Source organism: Choloepus didactylus, chromosome 10 (genome assembly GCF_015220235.1).
Source record: "Choloepus didactylus isolate mChoDid1 chromosome 10, mChoDid1.pri, whole genome shotgun sequence".
Taxonomy (NCBI): domain Eukaryota; kingdom Metazoa; phylum Chordata; class Mammalia; order Pilosa; family Megalonychidae; genus Choloepus; species Choloepus didactylus.
This window is the reverse complement of record NC_051316.1, coordinates 7,648,788-7,668,181: the sequence shown is the minus strand read 5'-3', so window position 1 is coordinate 7,668,181 and position 19,394 is coordinate 7,648,788. Positions and strand designations below refer to the sequence as shown.

Sequence of the window (19,394 nt, the reverse complement as noted above, 5' to 3'; positions counted from 1 at the left end):
GCTGTCTTATGGCTTTTTGTAATGTTACGCTATCATTGTGATCCAAAATGTTGTCATATTGCAAATACAATTTTATAAATGGCACCACTTTCTGCTTTCTTTGTCACTGCTGTAGCCATCTAAACATCCTGAAAGTGGTTTGTAGGGGAACAGCATTTCATGTGTTATAAGAAGGCATGAAACAAATTTTAAGGCAACCATAAATATGTAAACATTTTGGACTTCTTTATATACCATGAACCTGAGGACTAGACTCCCTTAGTTACTGCCTGTTAATCTTCTGTGGTTGTAACAAGGCCCTGTTGCAAGACAAACAGACAGAAAAATGCAATATTGTGTGATATTGTAGTCACAATGAAGTGAATCAAAAGACAACATATATCCTTTAAAAACAGGGTTTCAAATATTGTATAAAATTCACAATGTATTCATGAAAATGAATTTTAAATTGCCTCAGGTAAATTACTTATAAATGAAGAACTATGGCTAAATGTAAATTAATATTAAACCTGATTAAATTCACTGCTTTAGAGAGGGATTCCAGGCCTCCACTCTCCTCCCTTTTTCTCTTATGTTCAACATTATCAACTTCTAAATGACAATTTCTCAAGAGTAAAACTGTGTCAATTTTTCATAAAGCCTCATTATTTGTTACAGTTCCAGTCTTACATAGGAAGCTCAAAATGTTTTGGTTTCATGTATTGAATTATATAATCTATTAAAAAATCTTTGGGAAACAAATGACTCTGATTAAAGTTTGCAACTCAATTGAATATATGTCTGATTATTTCATTCTCACTTTTGTTTGCACAATTTTTTTGCCCCATACCAGAAATAAAGGTTGACTGGTTGTTGACAATATGTGGATGCATCCTAAATGATCTTGCAAACATATTATTAGAAACCATAGGAAAGATTGCAAATGCCCACAGAAGTATAATTAAGTAAAGATAAAATTGAGAGAAATCAATTCCCCTATGGATTATGACCAACTTTCTGCTAATGTAAATACAGCATAGTCCTCCCAGCCATCTAATGAGATCATAGCAGTGAAGAAGTTTCTTCATTTTGTATTAACAAACTCTCACATGTAGAAATAGAGATAACAATTTTAGAGGTTTAAATTTGATGCTGGGCCTTTAAATACAGTTTGACTCTTTGAGATGGGTTAAATGGTTAAATAAATTACATAAATAGTAGGCCTCATTAGTTGTTGCTCTCTAATTTAGAATGTCACCAAACTTGTGGGAACACATGTATGTATGCTCTTGTTTGTGTTTATGTGTGTATTTATGTGTGCATGATTGTGTGTGAACATTATATATGAGAGAAATTATCGTAATTAATAAATCTTTTTTGTAGACTCTAAATAAAGTTCAAATTTAATACATTACTGAGTACTTGGAAGCAACATATATTTTGGTTTCTTTCAACTTTGCAGTCCAAATTAGAAGTAGTTTCTAGGTCTCAGGAAGAAATAATGATTACTCACTACAACATGTGTGTTATATGTCTTCCTTTCTTTCTGTACTCACCCTTTCTTTCAGTTTCATTTGGAAATAGCATTGTCAGAACTATTTTTGCTCTTCTGGAACATCTTTCCTCTTGAATGTTTTTCCTTATTGAATTTGTTTCTCTTATTTAGTGTAACAACTTGTAAATAAAATATGATCTAATTTCATCAGCATTTCCTAGACTTGAGGATATCCAAAAGGTATATGTAGGGTCTTGCAGTCAAAAATGATTGTTAAATCACATACACTAGGATGCTGTGGCCCCATAGAGTCATTTAACAAATAGCAAAACAATTAAAGCATTGGAGTAACTGGGTCAGAGTCCATGCTGACCCCTCCCTCAACTGGATGTCATTGTGTGGTGCCACCCTGCATTCCAAATATGGGTCCCTGGATCTGTTCCAGAGGGAGCAGAGTAACCCCTATGCATATACTGGGGTTCCTATATGTCAGTAGCAATCTATACAGTGGCAGCTTAAAAGACTGCAAAGGAAGATCTTCTAAGTCTCCCCCCCACCAAAAGCTGCCATTCAGGCAAAAGATGCTAATGGAAAACAATTAAGTCAAAGTGGCCTGGAACAAGGGAGTACCTGCTTTAAGTCACACAATAGAGCATCCAAGAGGAAGAAAAAGTCTATTTCATAAATATTAGAGAGGATTTTGAAATTACTGTAAAAGAAGGAATTCCTAAGGTAGCATAGCCCCAGACAGGACACAGACTCAGAGAGGATAAAGTGAACCCTGACCTTCCCAATTGCCATGGGTTAATCTACTTTAAAGGAGGACTAATCTCTAAAGGATGGCACTAGTCAAAGCCATTTTGCAAAGATTAGGAAAGTGATTTCTGACATTAGTTTCTTTTACTTAGCTCCTGGTACTCAAGGAAATCTTAATCATATCAATAACTGGATAAGAACTTAAAGAATATATAAGCCAGGAGCAAAACCCTAGAGATAACACTTTGAAAATACTAAAAATTATAATGTGGTGTTAGCATTAGCAGGCACTGGGGTGGTCAGTGCTCTCAGGCTTTGTTTGTTCCAGGCCTCATTTCTCCTTGGAGGGGCAGGGAGGCTTCAGAGTTGATTAGGATCTGCTGCTGTCAGAGCTCTGGCTTGAAGTTGCCAGGACTTCCCTCAAACTTTTGTGCTGAGGTAAGTCAGATGTTGACCTCAAACCCTAGACTGAACTCAGCAGTTCAGCCCATGGAAAGTTCTGTATTCAGACAAAAGAAAGGATTTGCCAGGAAGCAACATCTATTATCATGGGCTTGGCAACAAGAAAGAGCAGTGAAAATCCTGCAATCTGAAAAGCAGACTGAAATGTAACGAAGAACCTGAAGATGGGTAATGGAGAGAGGTATAACATTCCAGTTCCCCAATCTAGAAATGTTGGTAAGAACAAACAACAGCTTAATAGAAGATCAAGGACCAGAATTCCCAGATGAAGTTTGGTCATAAGAAAAAAGAAACAGTACATGGTTATTACACATCAACAACTACATGGTAGTCCACACACATTCGGCTGGAAAAAAGTACACTTTCCAAATATTCAAAATTGGAACTCAAGCTTACAAAGATCGAGCTTACTTTCTGTCTCAAACTAGTCAGGATTATTCTGGAGCCAAATTTAGTGAGCCACGATCACCTACTGTTCTTCCTATACCACCAAGACATTGCATTCCTGATTCCTTTAATCCTCCTAATAAGGAAATATTGATGTTTCAATTTAAAATCTTACTTAAATGACAGGTATAAATTAGGAAAGTGCTAAATTTAAGCATCACATTTAAAACTAGTTGTCAGTTGGTCTGGAACAAATTCATTATGGAATTAATCTATTTGTGTAAAACTGCTAATTTAGGAAAATTGATTAGAATTCATCTTAATTGTTTTGTGTTCTGGGCACATACAATGTAAATTTCAGCTAAGTTACCTAGTTTGTTAGCATAAAGTTGCTCATCGTGTCCTCTCATTATCTCCTTTATCTCTTCAGGGTCAGTAGTCTTGTCCCTCCCCTCCATTTCTGATTTTCATTGTTTGCATCCTTTATTTTTTTATCTTTGACAGCCTAGCTAAGGGTCCATTGATTTTGTTGATTTTCTCAAAAACTTTCTGGCTTTGAAGATTCTCTCTATTGTTTTCATGTTTTCAATTTCATTTATTACTGTTCCAATCTTTATTACTGATTTTCTTCTGTTTGCTTTGGGTTAAGTTTGTTGTTCTTTGTCTAGATCTTCTAGGTGAGCTGATAATTCTTCAATTTTTGCTCTTTTATCTTTTTTTATTATAGGTGTTTAAGGCAATAAAGTTTCCTCTGATCACTGCCTTTGCTACATTCTTTAAGTTTTGATATGTTGTGATTTCACTTTATTTGTTCTGGGATATTTACTGATTTCTCTTCTAATTTCTTCCTTGACCCACTGTTTGAGTGTATTGTTTAGCCTCCAAATATTTGTGAATTTTCCAGCCTTCTGCCTGTTATTGATTCCCAAATTAATTACATTAGATATGAAAGGTAGTTTGCATAATTTTGGTATTTTTCAATTTATTGGGACTTGCTTTGTGAACAAACCTGTGGTCTATCCTTTAGACTGATCTGTGACATGAAAAAAATGTATATCCTGCTGCTTTGGTGTGCAATGTTCTGTAAATGACTGTTAAGTCTAGTTCATTTATCACTTTATCCTAAGTCTCTGTTTTCTTATTGATCATCTTTCTAGATATACTATCTATTAATGGCAGAGGCATACTGAAATGTTCAATTATTACTGAAGAGATAGCTACTCCTCCCTTCAATGTTGTCAGTGTTGGCCTCATGTATTTTGAGCAATGTAGCTAACTGCATAAAATGTAAGACTCTTATGTTTTGTTGATGAATTGTCCCTTTTATTAACTAGTGTTCTTTTCTTAATAACTAGTGCCTCTTTCAATTAATTTACATTTTAAGTGCAATGTGTATGATATTAGTATAGCTACCCCTGCTCTTTCCTGGATACTTTTTGGTGAAATATAATTTTCCAGCCTTTCACTTTCAACCTTTTTTGGTCTTTGGGTTTAAAGGGTGTCTCTGTAGATAGTGTATAGATGAATCCTGATTTTTAATCCATTCTGACAGTCTATGTCTTTAATTGGAGAATTTACCCTATTAACATTTAATATTATCACTGTAAAGGCAGTAATTTACCATTTTGTCTTTTGGATTTTATATGTCATATCATTTTTTCCTCTCCTTTTTTATCTTTACTGAGAATATTTTCTACACTTTTCTGCAAAACTCTCTCTCATGTCTTTTCCTATCTGCCTGTTGTGCTTCAATTAGAATTTCTTGTAGAGTCAGTCTCTTGTTTACAAACTCTCTCACTGTCTGTCTGAAAATATTGTAAACTCTTCCTTATTTTGAAGGACAGTTTTGCTGGATGTAGAATTTATGGTTGGCAGTTTTTCTCTTGCAGTGACTTAAAAATATCATCCCACTGCCTTGTCACCTCTGTGGTTTCTGCTGGTCAATCCACACATAGTCTTATCAAGCTTCCCTGGTATATGATATATCAATTTTATCTTGCTGTTATCAGAATTCTCTCTTTGTCTCTGAAATTTGACAATCTGTTTTATGGCTTTAAGTAGTTCTATTCAGATAGTTTTTGTTTGGTGTATGCTGTGCTTCTTGGATATGTAATTGTATATCTTTTCTGAGAGTTGGAATATTTTCAGTAATTATTTCTTCCTTTACTCTTTCTGCCACTTTTCCCTTATCTTCTTCTTTTGGTACACCCATAACACATATATTTGTGTACTCCATGTTGTCATTAAGTTCCTGGAGACCCTCTTCATATTTTTCCATTCTTTTCCTGTTTTTTTGTAGGATTTCCATTGTCATGTCCTCTGGTTGAATAATTGCTTTTCTGCTTCTTAAAATCTGCTGTTTTAAGTCTTCATTGCATCTTCCATCTCTTCTATTGTGCCTTTCATTCCCATAAATTCTGCCAATTTATTTTTGAAGCATCCAAATTCTTCTGTATACCCTTCATCTTTGACCTGTCTTCTTTACATCCTTCATCCCTTTTGCCACATTTTCCTTCAACTCATTGATTTGATTTAGAAGATTTGTTTGAATATCTTTAGTTTTGTTTCAGCTCCAGTCTGTCATTTGGAGTGTTAATCTCTTCCTTTGATTGAGCCATATCTTCATGCTTCCTGGTATAACTCATGATGTTTCACTGGCATCTAGGCACCTGATTCATTGAATTTTTTTTATTCTGAAGGTCACTTTCTCTCTTAACTAGGGTTTTCTTGTTGTCTGGCTTTGTTCTCAATTTTCTTTGTCATTGAGTTCAACTTATTCTAGCTATCTAGCAGAGCTTCTGTTTAACAGATCAGAATTTATCCAGCCTTGTTATTCTGTTTCTTGCCCTGCATATATGGGAGCTTTTTTTGAGGAGTGTCTCCACAGATATGAACCCCACCCCATTCAGATTTTCCCAAAAAGATAGTCCCACTACTCAGTAGAAGGTATCAAGGATTCCTGAGGATAATATCCAGCAGGATGCTGGTTTTTCCTCTGAAGCCTCTTGATTCTGTACTTTTTCAATCTTTCCCAGCAGGTGGCACTTTCCAGCCTGCAGCTCCCCAACATTGTAAAGTGGCATTATTCTCAGCAGATCTTATCTGCTGGGGCATGGCTGAGAGGGAGGCTGAGGCAGAGGTTGGGCTTAAACTGTTTCTGTTTCCCAGGCCCTAAGGCCAGAATCCTCTAAATAACAGGCAACACTTTTTCTGGGCCCTGCTCCCCTTTCTTGTGGAATAAATGCCCTTCAAGGAGTTAAGTCCTTCACCTGACTAGTTACTTTGCCTCTCAGATATTCCTTAACCCCACCCTTGCCTAAGGCAAAGCTGACAACTAAAAAGCCTGCTGCTTTCTTTATTCTAAAAAGTAAAAACTGAATCCTTTTCAAAGCTCATCCCCAAACCCCAGTTTTGCCATTTCTTGGTGTATAGCTCTATTCTAGCATACTGCACTCAGCCAACTCCAAATGCCTCTGTTTTATTTTTTTGTCTTTTTTTCTTCTGCCCCACCTCCTCTCTGCCTGAGAGACTACCAGATTCCTTTCATGATTTTTCCACTTTTCTGTGCCCAGAGCTTGCATTCATCAGTCTGAATTTGTTAATTAAATCTGCAATTGGGGTTTGGTTGAGCTACCTTTCATGGTTCCTATGAAAGACTTCTTTTTCCCATGGAGAAGTGATTCTAGAGGAGCCTGCTCTAATAGTGGGGAACGGGCACCAGTCTCAGAAATTGGGAGACTTTACTTACAGTTCTGCACTATGATCTTGGCCCCTCTGCCCAGTCCAGACTGGAGAACAAAGAATGCCTGGCCATGGAAGTCCCCCAAACAATTTTACAGACAGTTTCTGGATATTTACTAGCTGTTTTAGAGGATGACATACATTTCACACCTCCCTATGCCATCATCTTGCCTCTGCCTACTTTCTACCTCTTGATAACCTATGCTGTCAAATTTAATTCTCAGCATTAGCTCCAAATAGTTTATACTAGTGAAATGATGCAATATTTGTCCTTTTTATTTTGGCTTATTTCACTCAACAGTATGTCTGCAACTTTCATTCACCTCATTGCATGCTTCACTACCTCATTCCTTTCTGCAGCTGCACAATATTCCATCATGTGTCATATGCATACACCTCAGTTAACCTTCTGCTCATCCACTGATGGTCCCTTTGGCCAGCTGTATCCATTGGCAATCATGAATAATACTGTCATAAACATTGGCATTCAAATATCTATTTGTGTCCCTGTTTTAGGTCTTCTGAACATATACCTAGTAATGGGATTGTGGGATCATATGGCATCCCTATAGTTACCTTAGTCTGTAGTCACCACACTGTCTTCCATAAGGGCTTCTCCGTTCGGTTTCCCTGTCAACAGTGAATGGGTATAGCTCATTCTCCAGCTTCTCCAGCACTTGGATTTTTCTATTTATTTTTAATCTGTTTTATACAAACACCATACAATCTATCCTAAGTATATAATCAATAATTCCTGGTATAATCACAGAATTATACATTCACCATCACAATCTATATAAAAGCATTTCCATTTCTCCACAAAGAAAGATGAAAAAAAGAAAAAAAATTGGAAAAGAAAGGAAAAGAGAAAGAAAAGTATCCAATACTCCTCCCTTTTATCCAACCTTATTGATATTTAGATATGTTATATTGCCTTTTCTACAATTAATGGAAGAATATCACAGTGTTACTGTTAACTATAAACACTGGTTTGCATTTGTTTTTATTTCATACACCATCTAATTTTCAATGCAATTTTATTGAGATATATGTGAATAGTCACATACCATACAATTGTCCAAAGTGTACAATCAGTTGTTTACAGTATCATCATATAGTTGTGCATTCATCAGAAATTTGAACATTTTCATTGCTCCAAAAAATAAGAAAAAATTAAAGTAAAAATGGATATCCAAAACATCCCATACCCCTCCTCCCCTCCATTGTTCATTTACTTTTCTAAATACAGATTTATTGAGATATATTCATACACCCCCCAATCATCTACAGTGGACAGTTATTCACAGTACCATCATACAGTTCTTCATTCATCACCAGAATCAATTTTTGAACATTTTCCATATTCCACAAAAATAAAAATAAAAGCAAAAAAGAACACCCAAAACTTTCCATCCCCTCCATCCCACCCTATTCTTTATCTAATTTTTGTCCCCACTTTTCCACTCATCTGTTTATAACTGGATGTGCCAGTTTGAATATATTATGTCCCCCATAACACCATTGACTTTGATCTAATCTTGTGTGGGTGGACATTTTAGAGTTGATTAGATTGTAATTCTTTGAGTTTTTCCATGGAGATGTGGCCAAGTCAACTGTGGGTGATAGCTCTGATTGGATGGTGTCCATGGAGGTGTGGCCCCTCCTATTTGGTGTGGGCCTTGATTAGTTTACTGGAACAGTATATAAGCTCTGAGAGTAGGAGAGAGCTTGCTACAGCCAAAAGGGACACTTTGAAGAATGAACATGAGCTAAGAGAGGAGCTGCAGATGAAAGACAGTTGAAGATGGCCATTGAAAGTAGACTCTTGCTCCAGAGAAGCTAAGAGAGGACAAATGCCCCAAGAGCAATGAACAGTGACATTTTAAAGAGGAACTATGGCCTAGAGAGGAATGTCCTGGGAGAAAGCCATTTTGAAACAAGAACTTGGAGCAGATGCCAGCCATGTGCCTTCCCAGCTAACAGAGGTTTTCTGGACACCATTGGACATCCTTCAATGAGGGTACTCAATTAAGGTATTACCTTGGACACCTTATGGTCTTAAAAATGTAACTGTGTAACCAAATAAACCCACTTTATAAAAGCCAATCAATTTCTGATGTTTTGCAGTCTGGATGCATCAGTAAACCAGAACACTGGATAAAGGGAGTGTGAGTCACAAGGTTTTCACAATCACACAGTCACACTTTGCAAGCTACATAGTTATACCATCATTTCAAGAATCAAGGTCACTTGGTTGCAGTGTGGCAGCTTCAGATATTTCCCTGTAGCCATTCCAACACAGTAAAAACTAAGAAGAGATATCTCTATAACACATAAGAATACTCTCCAGTGTGAACTCTTGACTCCATTTGAAATCTCTCAGCCTCTGAAACCTTAATTGTTTCATCTTTCTTACCCTTTTGGTCAAGAAGATTTTCTCAATCCCATGATGCTGGGTCCAGACTCACCCCCAGTAGTAATTTCCCACAATGCCATGGGGATTTACACCCCTGGGAGTCATGCCCCACATAAGAAGGAGGGCAGTGAGTTTACCTGCTGAGTAGGCTTAGAGAGAGAGGGGGCCACATATGAGCAACAAGGAGGCTCTCTCAGGGAAATTTTTGGGCACCATTATAAGTAGGCTTAGCCTCTCCTTAGCAGCAATAAGTCTCACAAGTGGAATCCCCCAGATTGAGGGATCAGTGTATGAAATTGGCAGTCCTCAATATTTGTGAGAATATCAATAACCCAGGTGGGAAAGGCCAATATTTCTGCATTTTCCCCCAGTTCCTCAGGGGATCTTGCAAATACACTTTTAATCTATGCCAAAATCACTTTGAGATGTATCAGGATTTCACCGCAGCCTGTATGAACTCACCAAATCCCATTTGCCTTTCAAACTCCAGGCTTGGAGCAAACAGTGTCTCAGAATTTAGAGATAACCATCACAACTCAGGAATAGACATGACTGCTGCCAGACCATATAATCTAAGGAAAATTACAACAAGCGTTCCCCTGATAAGCTGTGCTCTAACATTCAATTCTCAGAGTTTACAAATTATAGTAAGTCCGTATTAGTGAGGTATTATGTTTATCTTTTCCTGTCTGGCATACTTCACTCAAAATTCTGTACTTGAGATCCATTCACCTAGTTGTATGTCCCTGTAGCCATTCCAACACAGTAAAAACTAAGAAGAGCTTCTTCTAGGAAGAGCTTCATTCCTTTTTACAGTGGCTCAATATTCTATTGTATGCATATACCACAGCTCAACATTCTGTTCTCCAGTCATGGTACCCTTAGGCCTCCATCCATTGAAAATCATGAATATTGCCACCATAAACACCAGGGTGCAAAATCCACCACTGTCTCTGCTCTCAGATCTTCCAAGTATTTATCCCATAATGAGGTTGCAGGACCTTATGGCACCCACATACCTAGCTTCTTTTGGAGCCACAACACTGTCCTCCAGATAGGCTACACCATTCTACTTCCCCACCAACAGTGAATACATACATCCCTATCTCTAAGTTCTCTCCAACACTTGTATCCTAAAATTTTTCCCTGCAATTTTATAGGGATATATTCACATACCATACAGTCATTCACAGTATACAATCATTTATAGTATCATCACATTATTGTGCATTCATTACCACAATCAATGCTTAAATAGATTCACTACTCAAAATAACTAAAACAAAAAATAATTAAAAAGATAAAAGAAAAAATAAAAATAAAATAAATACAACAATAAAGTCAGACAACAACAATAGTACCAAGAATCCCATACCTCTCCCTTACACCTCCCTCTCAGAGACATTTAGCTTTGGTATATTGTCTTTCTTACATTTATTGGGATCATATTACAATGTTGCTGTTAACCACAGACTCCTGTTGCATTGATTATATTTTCCCCAATACCATCCCTTTTTCAGCACATTGTGAGTTTAACATTCTTTTGTTCTCCCACATGTAAAAACATTTTTACATTTGTACATTTAGTCACTGTTCTGGTTTCTTAATGTTGCCAGAATGCAAAACACCAGAAATGGATTGGCTTTTATAAAATGGGGTTTACTTGGTTACACAGTTACAATCTTAAGGCCATAAAGTGTCTATCAACAAAGGGTACCTTCACTGGAGATAGGCCACTGGCATCTGGAAAACCTCTGTTAGTTGGAAAGGCACATGGCTGGCATCTGCTTACTCCTAGGTTGCATTTCAAAATGGCATTCTCCAAAATGTCTGCATCAGCTTCCAAAGGCCATCTTCAAAAGTCTGTCTCAGTTCCAGCTATTTGGGTGTAAGGAATAGGAAAAACCTTCCTATCACTAGTTCTTTAAGATATTCCTTACATTTTCTTCTAAAAGACTTATGACTTTAATGCTAATATTTAGGTCCTTGATCCATTTTGGGTGAATTTTCATATAAGGTGTGAAATAGGAGCCCTCTTTATTCTTTTGGGTATGAATATCCAGTTCTCCAAACATCATTTATTGAAGAGGTTGCTCTGTCCCAGTTGTGCATTCTTGACTGCCTTATCAAAGAGCAACTGTCTGTACATGAGAGGGTCTTTTTCTGAACACTCAGTTCAATTCTATTGGTCAATTCTATTGGTCAGTATATCCATCTTTATGCCAGTACCATGCTCTTTTGACAATTGCTCTTTTGACAATTGCTGCTTTGTAGTATGCTTCAAAGACACATAGTGTGAGCCATGCTCTTTCTCATGATATTTTTGGCTGTTTGGCTACTTGGTGCATGTTGCCTTTCCAAAGTTTATTCATAAATACTTGATTCTTTTGTTTTGCTATTGTTAAGTGGAATCTTTATTGTTTTCCCCTTCCTGTTGCTCATTACTTGTGTATAGGAACACTACTGATTTTTGCTTATCTTGTAGCCTGTCATTTTGCTGTATTCACTGATTACCTCTAGTAGCTTTGCTGTAGATTTTTCTGAATTTTCTACATAGGATTAAGTCATCTGCAAACAGTGAAAGTTTTACTTCTTCCTGTCCAATTTAGATGACTTTCTTTCTTTTCCTTGTTAGAAATTCCAGCACAATGTTGAACAATGTTGACAGTGGGCATCCTTGTCTTTTTCCTGATATTTTTCAGTCTTTCCCCATTGAGTATGATGTTAGCTGTGGCTTTTCATATGTTTCTTTATCATATTGAGAAAGTTCCCTTCTATTCCTATCTTTGAAGTGTTTTCATCAAGAAAGGATGTTGAATTTTCTCAAATGTTTTTTTCTGCATAAATTAAGATGATCATGTCATTCTTCTGCTTTGATTTATTGATGTGGTATATTACATTAATTTAATCTTATGTTGAACCAACCTTGCATACTTGGAATAAATCCCACATGACCATGGTGGTTAATACTTTTAATGTGCTGCTGGATTCAATTTGCATGCATTTTCTTGAAGATTTCTGTATCTATATCATTTAAGAGATTGGTCCTTAATTTTCTCTTTTTGAAGTATCTTTGGTATTAGGGTGATGTTGGCTTCATAGAATGAGTTAGGTAGTTTTCCCTATTCCTCAATTTTTTGAAGAGTTTAAGGGTCATATGAATTCTTGAATGCTTGGTGGAATTCTCATCTGAAGCCATCTGGTCTTAGTTTTTTCTTTTTTGGAAGCTTTCTAATGACAGACTCAATCACTTTGTGAATGGTTTGTTGAGGTTGTCTGTTTCTTCTCAGGGCAATGTAGGCTGTTCATGCTTTTCTAGGAAGTTGTCCGTTTCATCCAAGATGTCTTATTAGCATGTATATGCTAATGGTATATTTTCATTATCTCCTTTATGTCTGTGGGGTCAGTAGTTATGTTCCCTTTCACATTTCTGATTATATTTATTTATATCCATTCTCTGTTTTTTTGTTTGTTTGTTTTTTAGCTTAGCTAAGGGTCTATCAATTTTATTGTTTTTCTGAAAGAACCAACTTCTGGCTTTTTTGATTCTCTCTACTATTTTCCTGTTCTCAAATTCATTTATTTCTGCTCTAATCTTTGTTGTTTCTTAAATTCTGTTAGCTTTGCAGCTAGTTTGCTGTTCTTTCTCTAGTTTCTCCAGGTGAACTGTTAATTCCTCAATTTTTGCTCTTCTTCTCTTTATATATAGGTGTTTATGGTGATAAATTTCCCTCTCAGCACTGCCTTTGCTGCATCCCATAATTTTTGATGTGTTTTCCTTTCATTGTCATTTCCCTCTAGGTATTTACTAGTTTCTCTTGCAGTTTCTTCCTTCATACACTGGTTGTCTAAGAGTGTGTTGTTTGGCCTCCAATTATTTGTGAATTTTCCAAACTTCTCTCTGTTATGGGATTTCCAACTTCATTCCATTATGATCTGAGAAAGTGTTTTGTATAATTTCAATATTTTACAATGTGTTGAGACTTGCTTTTTGACCCAATATGTGGTCTACCCTAGAGAATCTTCCATGAGCAGTGTTCTTCTGTTGTAGCATTCTATACATGTCTGTCAAGTCTAGTTCATTTATCATAAAATTCAATATCTCTGTTTCCTTACTGATCCTCTGTTTAGATATTCTACCCTTTGAAGAGGGTGGTGTATTGAAGTTTCCCCCTATTATTGTAGAAGTATCTATTTCTCCCTCTGTGTTGTCAGTGTGATCTTCATGTATTTTAGGGCACTCTGGCTCAGTGCTAAATATTTATGATTATTATATTTTGTTGATGAATTGACTCTTTTATTAATATACAGTGTCTTTCTTTGTCTCTTTTAGTTGTTTTGCATTTGATGCCTAATTTGTCTGATATTAATATAGCTACTTCTGTTTTTCCTTGGTTGTTGTGTGCCTGGAATAACTTTTTCCAGACATTCACTTTCAGCCTATTTCTCTCCTTGTGTCTGAAGTGACAGTATAAAGATGGGACCTGTTGTTAATCTATTCTGCCAGTCTGTCTTTTTTATTAGGTGTTTAATTCATTAACATTTTGTGCTATTACTGTAAGGGCAGTAGTTTCTTCTACCACTTTGTCTTTTGGGTTTTATATGTCATAACTTCTTTTTTTCTCTCTCTCCTTTTACCCTTTCTGATAGTGTTCATTTCTACATTCTATTCCAAATCTTGATCCTGAGCTTTCCTATCATCCTTAGCATTCTCTTTAGTATTTTTTTTTACTTTTTTTATAGTACATTTGTTACCATTTATGAAAGAATGTTGAAATACTACAAACTGTAGTATATAGTTTGCAATAGGTATATATTTCTTCCTTACATGTCCCTCTATTGTTAACTTCTAGTTGTATTGTCATACATTTGTTCTGGTTCATGGAAGAGTTTTCTAATATTTGTACACTTAATCATGGATATTGCCCACCATAGGATTCAGTTTTATACATTCCCATCTTTTGACCTCCAACTTTCCTTCTGGTGACATATTTGACTCTGAGCTTCCCATTTCCACCTCATTCACATACCATTTGGCACTGTTAGTTATTCTCACATCTTGCTACCTACACCTCTGTTTATTTCCAAACATTTAAGTTCATCCTAGTTGAACATTCTGCTCATACTAAGCAACCACTCCCCATTCTTAAGCCTCATCCTATATCTTGGTACCTAATATTTCATGTCTATGAGTTTACATATCATAATTAGTTCTTATCAGTGAGACCCTGCAATATTTGTCTGTATGTGTCTGGCTTATTTCACTCAGTATATTGCCTTTGAGGTTTTGACATCAACCTATTTTTAAGATGGTTTTGTTCACACCCCATACATTCCATCCTAGGTAAACAATCGATGGTCCTCTGTATGGTCACATATTTATGTGTTCACCACCTTCACCACTATCTCTATAAGGACATCTACATTTCTTCCACAAGGCAGGAGGGAGCATCAAAGAAGGTAGAGAGGGAAAAGAAGGAGGAAAAAAATGACAGATAGGAAGTAGCAAAAGGAAAAGTAATCTTAATTCAAAGTCGGGTAAAGAGTCAGACAACACCACCAATGTCAAGTGTCTATCATGCTTCCCCTATCCCCCCTTGTTATCTGCATTTACCTTGGTATATCACCTTTGTTACATTAAAGGAAGCATAATACAATGATTTCTGTTAGTTACAGTCTCTAGTTTAAATTGATTGCATCCCTCCCCCAGTGCCTCCCCATTTTTAACACCATGGAAGGTTTACATTTGCTTGTTCTCCCTCATAAAAGAACATATTTGTACATTTTATCACAATTGTTGAACACTCTAGATTTCACCAAGTTACACAGTCCCATTCTTTATCTTTCCTCCTTTCTTCTGGTGTCTCACATGCTCCCAACCTTCCTCTCTCAACCATATACATAGCTATCTTTGTTCAGTGTACTTGCATTGCTGTGCTACCATCTCCCAAAATTGTATTCTGAACCACACACTCCCATCTTCTCCTATCACTCTGCAGTGCTCTCTTTAGTAGTTCCTGTAGGGCAGGTGTCTTGTTCTCAAAGTCTGTCATTGTCTGTTTGTCAGAAAATATTTTGAGCTCTCCCTCATATTTGAAGGACAGCTTTGCTGGATATAGGATTCTTGATTGGAGGTTTTTCTCTTTCAGTGTCTTAAATATATCACACCACTTCCTTCTTGCCTTCATGGTTTCTGCTGAGAGATCCACATATAGTCTTATTAAGCTTCCTTTGTATGTGATGGATTGCTTTTCTCTTGCTGCTTTCAGGATTCTCTTTTTGTCTTTGACATTTGATAATCTGATTATTAAGTGTCTTGGCATAGGCCTATTCAGATCTATTCTGTTTGGAGTATGCTGCACTTCTTGGATCTGTAATTTTATGTCTTTCATAAGAGATGGGAAATTTTCATTGATTATTTCCTCTATTATTGCCTCTACCCCTTTTCCCTTCTCTTCTCCTTCTGGGACACTGATCATATGTAGATTCTTGTACTTTGTTTCATCTTTAAGTTCCCGGAGACATTGCTCATTTTTTTTCATTCTTTTCTCCATCTGCTCCTTTGTATGTAGGCTTTCAGGTGTTTTGTTCTCCAGTTCTTGAGTGTTTTCTTCTGCCTCTTGATGTCTGCTGTTATATGTTTCCATTGTGTCTTTCATCTATTGTGTTGTGCCTTTCATTTCTGTAGATTCTTCTAGTTGTTTTTCTGAACTTTCAATTTCTGCTGTATATATGCCCAGTGTTTTCTTTACAGCCTCTAACTCTTTTGTGAAATATTCTCTAAAGTTTTTGAATTGATTTAGCATTAGTTGTTCAAATTCCTGTATCTCAGTTGAAGTGTAGGTTTGTTCCTTTGACTGGGTCATAGCTTTGTTTTTGTTAGTGTAGGTTGTAGTTTTCTGTTGTCTAGGCATCTGACCTCCTAGGCCACCCCAATCAGGTTTTCACAGATGAGAACAGGTTCAGGTCACAGAAGGAGGAAATATTCAGTATCTGGTTCCCCTGATGGTTTTTATTAGAGGATTAATACACCTGTGCTTTTCTGTTTGGCAGGTGCAGTCTGTCACCACCTGTGTAACGGGGTATGGCCTGTGGCTCTCCTCCCCCAGGCTTTGGGGTCTGGTTACAGAAAGGTGGGTGGTAAAGCTGGGCCCCTCCCTTTCCTTTGGGAAGCTATGCCCCCTCCAAAGAGGTCACTGCCTATCAGGATGTTCTGTGTTTCTCTGACTCTGCTGATCAAAGTGTTTTGATTTTAAAATAGCTGATTCTGTCTTTACCGCAAAGTGCTGCAGGCTGAAAGCAGCTGCAGTTTTCTCCACAGAGAGCAAAAGGGACAGAAAATCTCCCAGGTTCACCTGTCAGCCTCTGGGCTTCTCATCCTGAGACAGATATGTCCCCCAACTCTCCCAAGGTCAGTTGTCCCCAAAAGCCTCTGTCTGCTTGTTGAAGATTCACTGTCTGTATTTAGCAGTTAACATTAAAATCCCAGTTGGAGCTGGGCTGTGGTACACTAGCATGTTCGGAGAGTGCTGTTCTCTAGCACCACGTGGCTTCTGTGAGGGAGGGGCTCTCAGCTCTCGGCTCTCAGCCTGGGTCCGCAGTTTTACTTACAGATTTTATGCTGCAATCTCAGGCATTCCTCCCAATTCAGGTTGGTGGATGATGAGTGGACAGTCATGTTTGTCTCCCTGCAATTATTCCTGGTTATTTACTAGTTTTTTGGTGATGTATGAATTGTTCCTGGGGGGACTAACAGTCTTCCACTTCTTTCTATGCCACCATCTTTTTTACTCTCTTTAGTATTTTTCATAGCACAAGTCTCTTATTCAAAATTCTCAGTGCCTCTTTGTAAATATTTTAATCTCCCCCTCATTTTTGAAGGATAATTTTGCTGGTTATAGAATACTTGGTTGGCAGTTTTTCTCTTTCAGTATCTTATATTTTTCAAACCACTGCTTTCTTACCTCAATAGTTTCTACAGAGAAATCTGTACACAGTCTTATCAAGTTTCCCTTGTATGTGATGGATTGCCTTTCTCTTGCTGCATTCAGAATTCTCTCTTTGTCTTTGACATTGCACAATCTGATCAGTAAGTTTCTTGGAGTAGTTCTATTCAGATCTATTCAGTTTGGGTTATGCTGCACTTCTTGAATCTCTAATTTTATGTCTTTAATAAGAGTTGGGAAACTTTCAGTAATTATTTATTCTCTTATTCTTTCTACCCATTTTGCTTTCTCTTCTCCTTCTGGGACACCCATAACACATATTTATGTGCTTCATGTTGTCACTCAGTTCCCTAAGACCCTGCTCATATTTTTCCATTTTTCTCTATCTGTTCTTTTGGGTGTGTTATTTCAAGTGTCCTCTTTTCCAGTTCCCTTGTGCTTTCTGCCTCTTCAAATCTTCTGTTGTGTATCTCCATTGTATTTTTCACTGCTTCTACTCTGCTTTCTCATTCCCATAAGTTCTGTCATTTGTTTTTCCAAGCTTAAGAATTCTTCTTTATAGTTACCCCATGTCTTCCTTATATCCTCTTCTCTATTGCTACACTTTCTTTCGGCTCATTTATTTGGTTTTGGAGATTTATTTGAACATCTTTGATTATTTTTTTCATTTCCTGTATCTCAGTTGAAGTGTTAGTTTGTTTCTTTGGCTGGTCCATCCTCTTATGATTTCTAGTATGGCTCATTATTTTTGTTGTCTAGGCATCAAATTTTCTTGATTATTTTATTCTGCAGCTGATTTTTAGTCTTTTACCTAGAATTTCTTTTTGGTTCAATTTGTTCTCTATCTGTTCTTTGGCATTCAGTTCACCTTATTCTAGAACACTACTGTAGCTTCTGTTTAGTTCATCAGAATTTTTCACATCTTCTTTTTCTTGTTCTTGCTCTGCCTCTAAATAACCTTTTTGTGAGAGGGTCTCTCCAGATATGATTGACCCCAATCAGATTTTCCCAGGCTAGACAGGTCCATGTCTTAGGAGGAGGGTATGGATCCTCCCTGAGAATGAGAACTTGCAGGTTGTCAGATCCTCTTTTTAAGTCTTGAGACTCTTGCTTTGGCTATCCTGTCCAGCAGGTGGTTCTTGTCAGCCTGCAGCTCCCCACCAGTGAAAAGAGGCACCACAGCTGCCTTTAATCCTCCACAGACCTTGTCCCTGCCCAGGCCATGGTTGATTTGAGCTGGTTTCTGTTTTCCAACCCCTGGGTTCTGAGTTCTTTGAGGCAGAGCCAGCACTTGATCTGGGACCTGCCCTCTCCTTTCCTTGGGAAGTTATTCCCTTTAGGGAGTTGTCTCCCCCATTAGATTCATTACTTTGTCCCTCAGATCTGTCTTAGCTCTGCTCCTGCCTGGGTCCAATGGCCAATTACAAATAGTTAAGTCTTTCTGTAATGAGATATTTAGAATAGTTATTTAAAAAAATCCCTTTCCAAGGCCTTTCTCCAGCCCACAAATTTTGCCATTCCCTGTATAGGTTGTTTAAATACATGCCTTTTAGAGTATTATCTCTTTCACCTGAATAGTTATTCAGACATTAATTCCACCCTTGCCCAGAGCAGTGCTGAAGCAGAAGCTCTGATGGGCTATAAAAATGCAAAATGATAGTGGGGTAGCAAGAAAAGAAGAAAAAAATCATTTTCAGAGCTGTAACTTAGTTCCACAGGTTTGCAGAAATGAGTTGGTACCTGTTTCCAGTTGGTGCCCTTTTTCCTGGTGCCCTTTTTCCTGGTGCCCATCCCTTTTCCCATATCCTGAACACCTCCAGCTCCAAAAGTCTCTGTTTTCTCTTGTTAGTCTTTTCTCTCTTTTTTTGCTGTTGTTGTTGGCCCTGCCTCCTCTCTGCCAGACTGATTGTTCTTGGATACTTCTGTGCCTGCTCTTGGTTTATCTGTGCTTGGAGATTTTATTCAGCAGCCCAAGTTTGTTAATTAATTCTGCAGTTGGGGCTGGGTTGAGGCCCCCTCCTTGCTGTTAGCACAAATTGTTTCTTTTTCCTTTGGGAAACCAGCACCAAAGCAGACTGCTCTGACTGGGGGGAGGAGTACCAGCTGTCTGGCCAGGGAAACTTAAAGACTTCACTGGGATCTCATCCGTTCCACCCACTCCAGACTGTTGTATTATGCATGACTGGTCACAGACATCCCTGAATCTCACCAT

At 37.4% G+C, this 19,394-nt stretch overlaps 1 pseudogene; it reads left to right on the top strand.

Moving 5' to 3' along the window:
* Positions 1 to 2,856: 2,856 nt before the first annotated feature.
* Positions 2,857 to 3,271, top strand: LOC119505782 (annotated as a pseudogene).
* The last annotated feature ends 16,123 nt before the right edge of the window (positions 3,272 to 19,394 follow it).